Raw genomic sequence first — 15,947 nt, forward strand, 5'->3', positions numbered from 1 at the left:
CACTACCTATCACAGTTTCAGAGGCTCTAGAATGCCAGGATAGTACAAACACCCCCCCAAATGACCCCTTTTTGAAAGTAGACACTCCAACCTATGGGTTTGGAACACTTTCAGAAATTTGATAAGAGGCATAGTAGTGAGTATTCTACAGATATTATTTTTGTAACAGGGTTTTGAAATAGAAAAAAAGAAAAGAAAAAATAAATTTTTGTTTTCTTTTTTCATTTTCCAAAAACGTGGCAGCAAATGAGATCTGCAAAATACTCACCATGCCTCTTAGCAAATACCTTGGAGTGTGTACTTTCCAAAAAAGGGGTTATTTGGAGGGGTTGCTTCTACTATCCTGGCATTTCAGGGCCAACATTAGAAGCTTATGCCACACATCACCCACTCTTGAAGACCAAACCTTTTCTGACACTTTTTGTTCATGTGAAAAAACAGTTTTTTTGCTCGAAAATTACTTTGAACCCCCAAACATTATATATTTTTTTTAAAAGCAGAGGCCCTAGAGAATAAAAATTCTCAATATGGTGTTTTTTTTATTTTACTTTTTTTTATTTTTTTTAAATACTTTTATCAGAATAGTACAATGTTACATAGTAACATTGTACTACTCTTGGAGAAGGGGGAGGGTTGGCAGAGTTTTTTTTTTTTCATGTCTCCTTCAATGCAAAGTTTGCTTTCATGAACCTAACTCATTCATGAACTGTCATCAATGAGTTAAGTTTTTGACAACTCAAGATAGTGATCTGTGATTGGCTGGAGCTGGTCACATGGTACAGGGTGCTGTGATTGGCCCCATGTATCATGTGATAGCTGTGGGCCAATCACAGCTCACTAGGAAAAGAAGCAGAGCTGTTATGAATGAGATTGATTCATAACAGTTTTGCTTACATTGTGATTATGTGATTGCATAGCGTTCACATGATCAACGGGTCCTGTTTACCGGGATCTTCAGTCTGCTGTGTCCTCTGGACACAGCAGTTGCGGTGGGGGAATGTTGCGCCCCCTTGTGTTGGTACAGCCAGAGCGACATACGGGTACGTCGCTTTGCCTGTAGCTGCCACCCGGCTGCAGTACATTGCGGTCGGGAAGCGGTTAAAGGACACGTGACTTTAAAACTGCACCAAAAACGCTACTCAGAGGCGTTTTTCAGGCGTTTTCTATTGATTTCAATGGGAAGAGGCTTTTTTTAACTCACCAAACATGTCCCAAATATGCTGCAAGCAGGAGTTTTTAAACCGCACTGCAAGCACAACGCCTCAGTGTGAAAGTAGCCTAAGAGCAGAGACTGAACCCTTACCCAGGGGTTCAGTAACCTGTAGTTCACAATCTACCAGTAGATCATAGGTGACTGGTAGATCGTTGTCTGGGCTTGCTGACCCGTCATCCCAGAACATTAATCAGAGTGCAATGCAGGGGGATTTGGAGATGTAGTAGGGAGCAAGAGCCGCATAAGCCAATGCCTCCTCTGTAGTCCTGGCTCCTGTCTCATGCGGAGTGATACCAATTGCACTCCACCTCTTATACCGGCTAGTGGTCTCCAGAGTGGTGCCAGCAGCAGAAAAGAAGAGATCTTCAGGTCGGTGTGAAGACACTGGGTGTAATAGTATAGGGCTGCTTTCACACTGATGCGCTGTGGTTTACCCACATTACGGTACAGTGCAGTGTACCTGCAGGTTTGCCATAGACTTCTATTATATCCTGTGGGTTTGGAGCACTTTCTGAAAGCAAACCAAAACTCCTGAATGCTGGAGAAAGTGCACCATACATGAAGGATATAATACATGTCTATGGCAAAGTGCAGCTAACCCAGGAAAGTCACAGATGCACTTGCAGTGCAGGTAAACTGCAGCACATCAGTGTGAAATCAGCCTTATAAGGCCCAGGACAGTAAGAGTTTTTATTTACATTTGAATATTGGGGGGTGGTAAAAACCCAGTAGTTAAGATGTGGTTTTACCAACCCCCCCCCCACCACCCCATCCCAACCACACCCCATTTAGCTGCAGTGGCCAGGGGTGTGCACATGTCACAGCTGCCCTTTTATGGTTGGTTCAAATGAATGAGGCTGCTCTGCAAGTGCCCTGCAAACAAGGGATAAAAGCAGACAGCGTTGTGTTGCTTTCTCACCACCTGCTTTAACTCCTTGGACCCCGCAGAAGCATGCAGTTGTGGGGAACTTGCAGAGTGGCTCCATTTACTTGAATGGGTTGTTATTGGCAGACAGTAGCACCCACCAAAAGCTACAGAGGGTTTAATTCTATGTGTACACCTTTGCTGCTGCCTCAGCAGCTAACGCGGTTGGGTTTCGGGGCGGTAAAAACCACAACTCAACCACGTGGTTTTTATCATCCCCCAACTTTACGTGTGAATGAGCCCTAAGGATGCCTCTGCCGAATGCAACTAAGGGCTTATTCACAAGCTCAGCATTCACTGCTGCTCCTCTGAAAAGCAATACAAGTGTGCTTGACAGGTGGTGAGGAGGCGATATGTTGCCTCTTCATCACCTAATTTTAAACCCATGATTGCTGTGCAATGCACGCGATTGCAATACAGTATTATGGCAATTTGAGGTTTAACTGGTGTGAGGAGGCTACACTGTGCCCGGTGATCTTTGACTTCTCGCATGTTGTTCAGGCAGATCTCCACCTCTCTAAGGTTTCTACCCCACCTTACACTCTAAGAAAGAGGGCAGATATTGATCCAAACCCTGGCATACAGAGCAGAGACAGCCCTTGAATTATGATATACAAAGCAGAGACTAAGATTAGTACAGTGATATGCAGGGCAGAGACTGAAGCTTACTCATACATAGGGTTTACAAAACTATTTTACATGCTTTTTGGCACTTTTTTCAGTCTGTAAAAGCATATCTACTGTATGTTAGCCTATGGGTCCATGCACAAATAGGCATTTACAAGCATATTAGAAGAGAAGTGTTTACAGGCTGAAAAAACTCCATCACCAGCGCATTCAGGAGAGATTCTTTTGAACACCAAAAATGCTGGACGAGCCTAAATGTATCTAAATGCATCTAAACACGATGGTAGACCCGTTTAGCCCTTCAGCGTTCATTCATTGAAATGGCCAGAATAAATTATTCTGCCCAATGGAATCCATTGATGCTCAAACACTTGATGTGCCTAAACAAACCTAAGTGCACTTATGTGTATGCAATACATTTATTTATTTCAGGTACTTATAGAGTGCTGTCCATTTACACAGTGTTTTACACATATATATGTTGTACATTCACATCAGTCCCTAACCCTCAAGGGGCGTACAATCTAAGGTCCCTAACTCACATTCATTCACACACATACTAGGGCCAATTTAGACAGGAACCAAATTAACCTACCAACATGTCTTTGGAGTGTGGGAGGAAACCGGAGTACCCAGAGGAAACCCACGCAGGCACAGGGAGAACATGCAAACTCCAGGCAGGTGGTAGCGGGGTTGGGATTTGAACCAACGACCCTAGTACTGCCAGGCAGAAGTGCTAACTATTTAGCCACTGTGCTGCCCTTTAGGTACGTTTTTTACGCAGCTTTTTCCTACCGGAATTAAAAGGTGTTCAGAGGAGGAAATCCAATGCCCTGCATGAGGCCTTAGGCCTAATTCGCACAGTTGTAAAAAAAACCGCACATACAAGCATTTTTTAAATTGTGGATCTGAATACAGCTACATTGCTTTCAATGAAGCCATTCACACAGGTGCGTAAACATGACATGCTTTCAGATCCATAACACTTAATCCAAAAATCTGTGTCTAAAAACGTGATTGCTGCGTGTATGCATGTGTGAGTGTTTATAAGCACATATATTATGTCTTAACAAAGGGGAAAAATAAATTCTAATAGGAAGAAATTATGTACACATGCATGTTGTTACGCGTCTTTACGTGTTTAAATGTGTCTATATTTATTTATTACAGGTACTTATATAGCGCCATCAATTTACACAGCGCTTTACATATATATATTGTACATTCACATCAGTCCCTAACCCCCAAGGGGCGTACAATCTAAGGTCCCTAACTTACATTAATAGATACACATACTAGGGCCAATTTAGACAGGATCCAATTAACCTACTAGCTTGACTTTGGGGAGTGGGAGGAAACTGGAGTACCCGGAGAAAACCGACGCAGGCACAGTGAGAATATGCAAACTCCAGGCAGGTGGTGCCGTGGTTGGGATTCAAACCGACAACCCTAGTACTGCCAGGCGCAAGTGCTAAGCATTTAGCCACTGTGCTGTCTATATGAAAGTATTTTACTGATCATTGCACAGGAACTTTTCTCCTAGAAAACTCATGTGTAGTAACATCAGTAAAATTTTTACGGCCCTGTGAATGAGGCCTTATACTCAAACTGGTATACATAACAGCCACTGAGCCCTACACATTGAGATCCAGAGCAAAGACTAAAGCCTAATACACAGGGGCCGAATGTTTGGTGGCATTGGTTGGTTCGATAGAAACTGGCTGACATTCGGCCCGTGTGTATGATCGAAAAAGGTCTGCGGATCGGCTCCTGATCAGCATCTCCCAATGGCTGAAAGCACTGACCGAAGTATTCTGGTGGGGGGCCGTCCCCCTGTCAGAACACAATTGCACAGCAGGGGAAATTTCTCTACTAACATCAGATATTTAGTATAGCGGCTACTCCTGAGCGGTCAGTTTTTTTTCTGTTCAACCCGCGGGGTTGAAGGGAAAAAAACTAGTAGTGTATACTAGGTTAATGCAGGCCATACATGGGTCAAAGTCCGAACTAATTTTCTTTAGAAAATTTAAAATTTTGTGCATTTTGTAATCCACTGATACCATCATTGATTTCAAAATTCAACCAACTAAGCCTTCAATTTCACATCATATTGATAAAGAAAAGAATTTTTGTGGTCGGGAATCTTCTTTTCTTTCAAGGTCACAACTCATGCTAATTTTTTTCAGTTTGAAACATGCCAATCACTCAAATTCAATGGCCACATGAAAATTCCTGCAGCACACTAATGGTGTGAAGTGCAAATGATAACTCTTAGTTACAATTTTTGAAAGAAATGTGTTCAGTATTTGACCCATGTATGCCTGGCTTTAAGCAAACCCTATACACTGGACAGGAGGTAGCCTATCGTCACTGGTGCAGAGTGAGAAACATCCTAGTATATAAACAAGAGGCTTATTTTAGAGACCCATTCTGGATATTAGCATGTGTACATGTATGTTCATAGCCCACACGTGGCTATAACACATCCTTGTCTCTTATCATCCAACACCGCATGGTGCACCCCACCCTGAACATCACACGTCCATGGAAACTATCAGCCCAGCCCATCTGTGTGCTGGTCACATGGAAAGATGATAAACTGATGTTCTGCAAGACCTGGACAGTGGAAGGAGTAATATAATTCTAGGCATAGTGATAACTCCACAAGATGACATTATCATGGTGCTCTGTTTTCTGTACTGCATGGCCAATTTCAGTTATGTATATACTGTACATGTGAAAAGAGACTCCGATAAAGATAACACGCACACTTGTTTTTAAGTGCACTTGTTATGTTAGTTATGCAACACTTTAAATATTATACCCAAATGGTTAGTACACTTTCTTTGCAGCACTAGGTCTTGGATTTAACCCCACCAGGTACACAGTATGCAATAAATCTGATTGATCTGCTCTTGTGTGTGCGAGTGTTATGTGGCCGTCAACCAAAACATAGATTAATCAGTTTCTCAGAACTGTCATGCGATTCTGCATTAATATGTCAGGGATGGATTTAAATAGTTCTGTGCCCCAGTTAAATACTACAGAATATGTTGTCACTAAATAATTCTCTTTACTGTAAGTCAAAACACAAAGAATGTTTACATACAATACACTGGCATGCATTTTCATTAATGTAGGCATGCCAGTACATTTACATTGGGCAATGACAAAGTGACTCTTTTACACATAATGATTTATGATCTTGGGAACAAAGAATAGACATGTTGGTATTATACCCAATCAGTCTCAATGCTTCATTTTATCTGTACAGGACAGGGAGTAACAGCTACAACCTGATTGGCTATTACAAGCAACAGCACTAGAGACTAATACAATATAGATTATAGACATACAGTACATCTTCTGAACAGACACATATAAAAATGCCTAATACAAATCCCAGCATGCCCATAAGGACACAGACAAGTACCAATCAATGTAGTCATACAGGGGTTAATAATAGCTCTCGGAAATCAAGTATTAATAATTAATAGAGGATGAGGTCACGATTTCCTTGAACAAAATAAAACCAACAGGAATACATACACATACAGTATTGATCATGAGAGCGGCTGTTTCATGTTTACAGATATATAAATGGCTTTCTTATTGCTGACCATGTACTGTCACACATAGCACTGCCTTTTAGTGTCCTCTGTGGTCCCCGTCACCCTTTACCATTAAATACTCTCCCACTATACGTCACCATGCACAGAGCTGCTAAACCCCTACTGTCATTTGTTTTTATATTTCTGTACAATATGTGTCCATAACTAGAATAAACATGGTTCAGCTTAGAATGACTATCTCGTTTTGCTAGCTGACATAAGCAAAAAGCAGCACTTGGGTTAGGATGTGGTCAATGCAAAACTTAAAGTGGTGCAAATAGATTTCCAGCATGCTGGATAACCCATTCCAACACTGGCATGTAGCACTGAATAGACAACAATGGCCATGACTGTAGTTTAGAGGGCATTCAAATCATGTGCCACTTAACTGTTCAGTCTTCGATAAAAGCATTAATATGCAAAAAAAAATGCACAGAGAAGATAGATTACTAGGTGTGTATGTTCTAATATTATTTAGTGACTCTATAGATCATACAGTTTTCTCTTCAGCATCCTTAACATACAGCATTTGCTAACTCATCTACACTGCACATGGCTGATAATACATTTGCATTGTGTCCTGTTGACAAATTCTAATATAAACTTGTCATGTACAATCCATCCAGCTATTTAACTCCTGATCTTAGGATCATACATGTTCTGCAAGCTCCCATCATATCCCCCTATTCCAGTTCTCCATCCAGAACAACATCTCTGCTGCACACACCCCCCACAGTCCTGTCACTGCACCTCGACCCATGTGGTTTCCTGCTCTCTGATCAGACCCCTAGCCCCCACAGCCAGGACAATGCACCTTAGTCGAATTGGCGGATGTCTCCTGCAGGTGCAGTCTCTTTCTGAGGTCTCGTCTGTGTTCGCAGATATCCAGGCGGTCTCCCACTGCCCCTCCCTGCACTCAGGAGCAGTACTATGCAAGGAACTGTCCTAGCCAGGGAGGGGATGTACAAGGAGCACAGGGTGTCTCTTTAGATTAGAGGGTAGGAAAGGAAGACAATGAGCCAGACACAGGCAGAGGTGTTAGTTAGAGGGGAAAGTGCAACAGATGCAAGAGTGTCAGAGGAAGGGATGAAGGAAAAGAGAAAGCAGTAGAGGTCAGCATCACACAGAATTGGAGAGAAGAGAGATAGCAGGAGGGAGGAGTACAATACAGGCAGAGGAGACAACCTTGGCAGTTTTCAGGAGGGGAATGATGAAACAGATATATACTAATGGGACGCACCATGTCTCTGTGGGCTGACACTGGTATTATGATACATTAAAAGGTTTTGCAGCTAGTCCATTAACTGCAAATTCCAAAGCACAACACTGCAGACTGCTCATGTCCAGAGACATGGTGTGAACCCCCCTATTGATGTCAGTGCTGCCCAGTATATATGGGTAACCATGCACAATGAAGATATTTTACTGCTTTTGCTGGTATGCCACATCCTACAACTGACATATTCTTTTTTTGCCAGCTCAAGTATTCTCTGGTACCAGCCTGTGATGTCACTAATATCAGACTTTTTTTGCCATTCTCTGACACCTTTCTAGCAGGAGTTAGGTTATCAGTAGTCAAAAGGGCCCTAAACCCCCTTTCCAGCACTGACTATTTGAGCATAAATGGAGCTACTATAGAGCTACTTTTCGTGGAGTACCTTGAAAAAATTATTTTGGCCCATAACCCAGCAACCAAAAATCCAGAAAAAAAAAACACATGATACAAATGTTATAAATTGAGTTGCAGTCCAGTGAGTAAAATAGGTATTTGATCCCCAAACAAAACATGACTTAGTGCTTGGTGAAGAAACCTTTGTTGGCAAGCACAGAGGTAAGACGTTTCTTGTAGTTGGTTACCAGGTTTGCACACATCTCAGGAGGGATTTTGGTCCACTCTTCTTTACAGATCTTCTCTAAATCTTTAAGATTTCTTGGCTGTCGTTTGGCAAGTTGAAGTTTCAGTTCCCTCTATAAATTTGTTATAGGATTAAGTTCTGGAGACTGGCTAGGCCATTCCATGACCTTAATGTGCTTCTTCTTGAGCAACTCCTTTGTTGCCTTGGCTGTATGTTTTGGGACATTCTCATGCTGGAAGACCCATCCATGACCCATCTTTCAGTGTTCTGGCTGAGGGAAGAAGGTTCTCATCCAAGATTTTACAATACATGGCCCTGTCCATTGGCCCCTCAATGCGGCAAAGTCGGCCTATACCTTTAGCAGAGAAACAGCCCCAAAGCATAATGTTTTTACCTCCGTGCTTGACTGTGGGGATGGTGTTGTTAAGGCCATAGTCAGCGTTTTTCTTCCTCCAAACATGTTGAGTTGAGTTAATGCCAAAGAGCCTTAGGCTGAGGACAGTAATAGGGGGAGCTGAGGACATGGGGGGGGGCGAGGACAGTAATGTGAAGAGGGATTTTGATGTGAAGGGGAGGGAACTGTGCTGTAAAGAGAGGGACTGTAATATGAGGCTCAGTCCAGATCTGTGCATGCACATTTGCATGCACACGTCGCAGGTTGGGCAGCCCATTTATTTTAAAGTGCTGCCCTACCATAAAGAAAGACAGGGAAGAAGTCCCTGACCCTTCTTTTAAAATTGTGCTGCACCAAGCCACTTGGTGCGTGTGAAAATGTGCCATAAGTGGCGATATGTGGGGATGCATTTAAGAATTATGTATTTGTATTTATTCCAGTTGCGAATAATCACTCCAACAGTTGTTTCCTTCTCACCAAGCTTCTTGCTGATGGTCATGTAGCCCATTTCAGCCTTGTGCAGGTCTACAGTCTTGTCCCTGATGTCCTTTGACAGCTCTTTGGTCTTTTATTGGTGTCTTTTATTCACGTAATATGTCTTATGTGTCTTTTATGCACATAACGAGTTGTTGTTAGGAGCACCTTCTTAAATTGACAGGACTAATCTATGTACCACATGAGCACATAGCCAGTCTGTAGGAGCCAGATTACAGAAGCGGACTGACCATTTGGAAACTCAGGCACTGCCCGAGGGCCCAGGTCAGTAGGGGGCCCCATGAGATGCCCCTGGTACCTTTTTCATAGGCTTTTTTGAGTTTGGGCAAGGACACAGGGGCCCCATGATCCTCTATTGCCCGGGGGCCCCATGAGTTGTCAGTCTGCCCCTGAGCCAGAATTATTTTTGGTTGGTAGGGGATCAAATACTTATCTTACTCACTGAACTGCAACTCAATTTATAACATTTGTATCATGTGTTTTTTCTGGATTTTTGGTTGATATTCTGTCTCTATCATTTAAAATACACCTATCATAAAAATTATAGACCCTTCATTTCTTTGTAAGTGGGCAAACTTATAAAATCTGCAGGGGATCAAATGATTATTTTCCCCACTATAAAGAAAATAATCGAGTACTAAGGTAGAACCATGGCTTCGCATTTTTTTAAAAATGTGTTACAGCATTTAGGTAATTATAAGTGCACCTGCTACAGTTTTCTCTTAGTTAAAAGTGAAAACTACTATAGGGAATCAAGTGCAATACTGTATGCCAACTTGCTTATAATTGTACTTGCTCCTGATGGGTATGAAGGCAATTAAGTGACTAAAAGTCAAGGCATAGACACCCTGAACTAAAGCGACCAACATCCTTAGACCCCCTTTGCATGTACACAGTTAATTAGAACAATGGTTTAAATGCCATTGTTTTATTACTCATAATTGCTTGGTATTAAAAACTTATGACAGTAAAAAGTCTAAATCTGGCACCCTTCACCACACACCCTATATATAAGGCAGTGTTGTCTTTGGCAATTTACACCAGTCAAGACGTTACACACCTACTGAGTTTAGGTCATACACTCCTCATAGTACAGAGCAACTTCAACATGCATACTAAAGTCAGAGTTATCAAACCCAAACTCAATATTACAACCACACCTGGTTACCAGATTAAACAAGTAAATGGGTAATGATAACCCAACCAACCCAGGAAGGCTGACCAGTCCCAAATTGCATATTAACACAAAGGGTTGTGGAAATTATTAAAAAAAATACTTGTCCAAGGGACTAAATCGAGGTCCCAATCTACTTGTCTTGCATGACAATCTACTTGTCCCGATAAAAAGAAAAAGATAATTTAACCAAAGCCAGATTTAATTCTGAGGTGCTTTTAACAATGTCTGGGGCTTTTAAAAACAAAAGGGGCTTTATGGCGACTTAAACTTTTAATGTTTTTAACATTGCGCTGTTTATCTCCTACTCACCTCCTTGCCTGTCTCCAGCACCGCACCCGGGACTAGTAGGGAAGGGAGAGACCTTGCAGTGTTACGAGTACCGATTGGATGCACATCAGGAAAGGGGAGTGTCAGGCTTTTTTAACGCTCAGCAGAAGAGCATCTGCTGAGCAAGTAAATGAGGCACTGGCACCAATGGGTATAAAAGTTGTGGAGAGAGAGAGAGAGAGCCAACAAAATTGCACCTGTACTGAAATCGCATAGAAACCGGAATGACATTGAAATTTCAGTTCACATATGTGTGAACCCAGGCTAAAGTGGATGCTTGCCCTTAGCTGGACTACATTTAAAAAAAAATCACTTTCCCAGCACCTGGACCTGTATGTCCCGGGTGTCGGACAATATAAATTGTGCATCCCTGACACATCAACATTAATATTGAAAAATTTCCAACAAAGTTCTATGGATCAGCAAGCTGCTGGTCAATGTGCCGTCCGAACTGGTGTAATGTGACAAAGACAACATTGTCTTTTACACAGTCATAAGTTTTTGACACTAAGCAATTATGAGTAATAAAGTATTAACTTTTAAACAATTGTTCTAATTAGCTGTGTACATGCCAAGGGGGATCAAGGATGGTGGTCACTTTAGTTCAGGGTTTGTATGCTTTGACTTTTAGTCGAGTTTTCTCTTAGTCACCCTGCAATCCCACACATTTCTGTTGAGTGCAGGGGTGGACTGACCATTTGGGAACTCGGGCACTGCCCGAGGGCCCAGGGTCAGTAGAGGGCCCCATGAGATGCCCCTGGTACCTTTCATAGACTTTTTTGGGTGTGGTTTGAGTGTGGGCGAGGATACAGGGGCCCCATGATCCCCTATTGGGGGCCCCATGAGTTGTCAGTCCACCCCTGGTTGAGTGTGTCAGGGAAATCCACCTAATGCAGCTTCCTGCGGTTGTAAGGTAACAATACTGCACTGCTCCTGAGTTGTGTTTAGAGTTGCCACTCTCATATAAACTGTGCATTATTGTACTACAGTAATATGAAACATGTTGCTGGGAGCATGGCTATCAGCATTGACGCTGCTGATTCACAAGCTTGTCAATCAGCATCTGACCACACCTAACCTTGTCTACTGCTTTCTGTATTGACAGCACTGCCTCTGTTGATGAAACCCTCCCAGTGTGAGCTGCAGTGTTTGGGAGAGGGAGTGTGTAAGACACAAAAGAAGGAGAAGAGTAAAGAAAGTTTTTTTTGTTTGCTGTTTGGGGCTTGAGCATCACATAGTAACTGGATTTGGGCTTCACTAGACTGTCTTGCAGAAGCATTTAGATGCACCTTAACTACTTTAGTACCATGCTATAGCCAAAAGCCAGTGCAGTTCTCTTGTTTTGGGAGGGCATTCATGGATGTCCTCCCAGAACGCGCCTTGCATGCGATTCCTGGGGCATGCATCGGGTGCGCTCTGTGACTGCTGTGTCCTTTGGACACAGCTGATCACAGATCTTGGTAAGGGCCAATCACAGCGGCCCTTTACTATGTGATCAGCTGTGCCCAAGCACAGCTGATCTCATATAAACAGACTTGTCAGTTCTCAGCAGTCTTTTCCTCACATGCTGTATCTGTGTGAGTAAAGGACAATCAATACCCAGCAAGGCTGTCAGTACTTTGTTTACACTGATAATCAGTGCCCATCAGTGCAGCATATCAGTGCTGCCTGTCAGTGCCCATCAGTTCAGCCTCATCAGTGCCTCTTCATCAGTGCCCATCAGTGCAGCTTATTATTATTACTATTATACAGGATTTATATAGGGCCAACAATTTGCTCAGCACTTTACAATATAAAGGGAGACAATACAGCAACAATACAGTTGCTTATCAGGGCCTATCAGTGCTGCCTCATCAGTGCCCATTAGTGCACATCAGCACAGCCTCATCAGTGCCCAACAGTGCAGCTTCATCAACGCACATCAGTGAAGAAGAAAAATTACTTATTTGCAAACTTTTATAACAGAAATTAAGAAAAACTTTTTATTTCTCAAATTTCTTTTTTTCGTTTAACAAAAAAAAAACCAGCGGTGATTAAATGCCACCAAAAGAAAGCTCTATCTGTCTCAAAAATGTATAAAAATTTCATATGGATACAGTGGTGCATGACCGTGAAATTGTCATTCAAAGTGTGAGAGCACTGAAAGCTGAAAATTGGCCTGGGCAGGAAGAGAGTGAAAGTGCCCTGTATGGAAGTGGTTAAGTGGTAATTTTATACAGTGTTTTCATACAGATCATGGCATGATGCCAATTCAGATGCAACATAGATACGAGCTAAATTATCATATGGTGTCAAGTTTAGCCTTCTAATTAGTTACACATTAATAGGTCATTTTGTAATTGTATAATAACTAATGATCATTCTTAGTCTACAAGCTATTACAGTATAGTACAGTATATAGCGCCAAACATTTTGCTCAGCGCTGTACATTATAGTGGGAGACAGTACATGAGACAATACAGTAACAATACAATACAATACACGAGGGGTTCGAGGGCCCTGCTTCTTGGAGCTTACAATCTAGGAGGGAGGGGATAGTGGTACAGGAGGAAATGGCTGTGGGGAATGGAGTGGTAGGAGGAGTGGCTGAGATCGGCTGTTAGGTGAGGGCGGGGTAGGCTTCCCTGAAGAGATGGGTTTTCAGGGTATTAACGTGTATTATCTCCCTGTTAGAGCAGTAAGACCCTGTGGTAAAAACAGACACTAAACATGGCATATTACCAAAGTGCTATCAGGATAACATGAAATAAAATGAAAGGTTTTTTTTATTGGCAGTTTTAGCCTTTTCCAGCAAACTAAGGAGTGTGCTAGTTTATTAGCCCTGAGCTCAGGCCAGGGATGAGCCAGCCCCTACAGAGGCCCTATTGCCCAAGATTGACATGACATTTTTGCTCCTGGGAGAAAATCCAAGTCATTAAGAGGACACATACTTATTTCCTATAATTACCGATTGCTACAAATGCCTAATAGTGACTGGTTCTCTTCGTGTTTCATATACCATGTCTGATTCCCTGAGATGCTGTATAAACAAATATAAACGTGGTAACACTTTTACAGTTGACAGGATCCTGTTTGTGAAAGACTAATCTTGGCAAGACTGGCAAAGGGGAGCATGGGACAAATTCCTTGGGGTCATTATTTGTTCATGACTCAGAGATTATGGCAAAGCCTTTATCTGTAGGACATATACAGTAACTGCTCAATAAAACATAACATATGGTATATTGGATCACATGATATATAGTTTTTAATAGAGTAATTGTCCATTATAGAGTAAATGCTATTTTACAAATATCACTATGCTTTTTGTGAGACAAATAGTTATAACCATGACTAACCTACAGGTGAATTATAACTGGAAATCTTCTGACTATACCTCATTTATGTAGCAGAACACCTTATTCTTCATAATTCTCATTTATAATAAACAAGTAACTACTAGGGCTCGTTTACACTTGCATCAAAATGTGGCACTGGACACGCTTTTTTAAAGCACTCTGAATGCCAATCAAAGCACCTGTCACTAAATAAAATGGTAAGCTTTCAGTCCTGCTCCCACGTTGCATTTGCTTTGCTTTAAAAATTGTACACATGTCACTTTCTTGGTGCTTCAAGTGCCTCCAAAGCCTCCATAGAAGCCTATGACAAAGCTTGTTAACAGCAGCTGCAGCTTTTGAGGGGCTTTTATTCAGAGTTAGCTTTACTTTATGTTGGAGGTACTGCAGGTATGAGATATCCCAGAGTGCATTGGGAAACCAACAAGCGAACCGGAAAGACATCACCAGCAATCAACTTTCGGTTCATATGTATATATTATGAGAGTGTCTGGTGCAGACGTCACATCTGGTGTGCTATGTGGAGCAGCAGGAAATTAAGTGGGGTCTGGGCCAGAGTCGAGCAACTAGCAGACGGCACATGTGGTGTGCAACATGGGAATGCTATAGCAGCATGTGAGTGGGGACCAAAGAGAGAGAGAACTGAGCAGTGGAAAATCAGCAGAGTTGGCGGACTGGAGCATGAGAAACTAGCGATGTCACATGTGGTGCACAGTGCGGGAGCAACATAGTGGGAGGTAAGTGGAGAACAGAGAGAGAAAAGGATCAGCAAAACAGAGGATCAGCAGAGTTGGGGATTACTACTGAGTTGGGGATCAGCAGAGCTGGGGGTTACTACTGAGTGGGGGATTAGCAGAGCGGGGGGATCAGCAGAGCTGTGGGTTACTACTGAGTGGGGGATCAGCAGAACTGGGGGTTACTACTGAGTGGGGGATCAGCAGAACTGGGGGTTACTACTGAGTGGGGGATAAGCAGAACTGGGGGTTACTACTGCGTGGGGGATCAGCAGAGCTAGGGGTTATTACTGAGCAGGGGATCAGCAGAGCTTAGGGTTACTACTGTGTGGGGGATCAGCAGAGCTGGGGGTTACTACTGAGCGGGGGATCAGCAGAGCTGAGGGCACTAATAACCTGGAGATCTGCTGAACAAGGGTACCGGTAGTAGCTAATGATCAAAACACACACAGGGCATTTGCCAAGCTTCATTAAAGCTTCAAAAAAAGCACCACCAAAGCATCAAAGAAGCATCAAAAACACATCAAAAAAGCATGTTGAAGTGGTAGGTGCTCTAATCTGTGCTAAAGTCACAGCAAGTGTAAATGAGCCCTTACTGTACCAGACTGCCTCTGCCAGAAGTAGCCAGCTTTCCATGGTTTTGGATATAGATTCAAGATAACACAAATATCTTTACCTAAAATGCTAAATTCTCCCCATTATATCTCTGGCACTGACAAATGTAAATTTCTATATGTGCAAGTTTCCTTTATATTACTGGGCACATGAAGCAATCATTTCTTAATTTTGATGTGTACGGCTACTGTAGTTTTGCACTCAAGTCTCCTTTCCCAGCACAGACCTGGGACTGCACATGGCAGTGTAGGAAATTGACTTGGGACAGGTCACCTCCATGTATACTTTTTTTTTCCTATGGTTGGAAGCACACACAGACACAAAGCAAACGCACAAACTCCATGTAGTTTACATTGGAATATAATTCAGGATGTCAGCACTGTAAAACAAGAGTTTGAACTGCTTCCATGCTGCATGATGTGTTCATGCCTGTACAAATATACATTGACAATACCAAGGCTTAGATATAATACTGGACAGGGATTTTGTAATTCCCTTGGAATTTCTAAATTTTTTTGTGTTGGAGTCAATTTCTGCCAATTACCAGAAGATAATTTTTCTTTGATGGATGGGATATATCCCTCATCCACTTTACAGAAGGGTTGAGGTCACCATACAAAGCTTAAAAAGCACAGATT

General features: G+C 42.3%; 1 protein-coding gene and 1 long non-coding RNA gene across 3 annotated transcripts in view; one reads left to right on the forward strand and one right to left on the reverse strand.

The window, feature by feature from the left end:
• LOC149440351 (uncharacterized) overlaps positions 1–15,947 on the forward strand; it is a 109,076-nt gene that overhangs the window by 59,528 nt on the left and 33,601 nt on the right. The window lies entirely within an intron of this gene.
• The window catches only part of DMTN (dematin actin binding protein), an 81,385-nt gene that overhangs the window by 45,937 nt on the left and 19,501 nt on the right, over positions 1–15,947 (reverse strand). The window contains exon 1 of one of the 2 annotated variants that reach the window (XM_089658714.1): positions 7,191–7,518. The exons of the other annotated variant lie outside the window; for it this stretch is intronic. The gene's annotated coding sequence lies outside the window, so the exon portion shown is untranslated. Of the gene's footprint in view, positions 1–7,190; positions 7,519–15,947 lie in introns of those variants that run through there. 2 annotated transcript variants of the gene reach the window in all.

Source organism: Staurois parvus, unplaced genomic scaffold (genome assembly GCF_062004578.1).
Source record: "Staurois parvus isolate SC_StPar_1 unplaced genomic scaffold, SC_StPar_1.0 ptg001090l, whole genome shotgun sequence".
NCBI lineage: Eukaryota > Metazoa > Chordata > Amphibia > Anura > Ranidae > Staurois > Staurois parvus.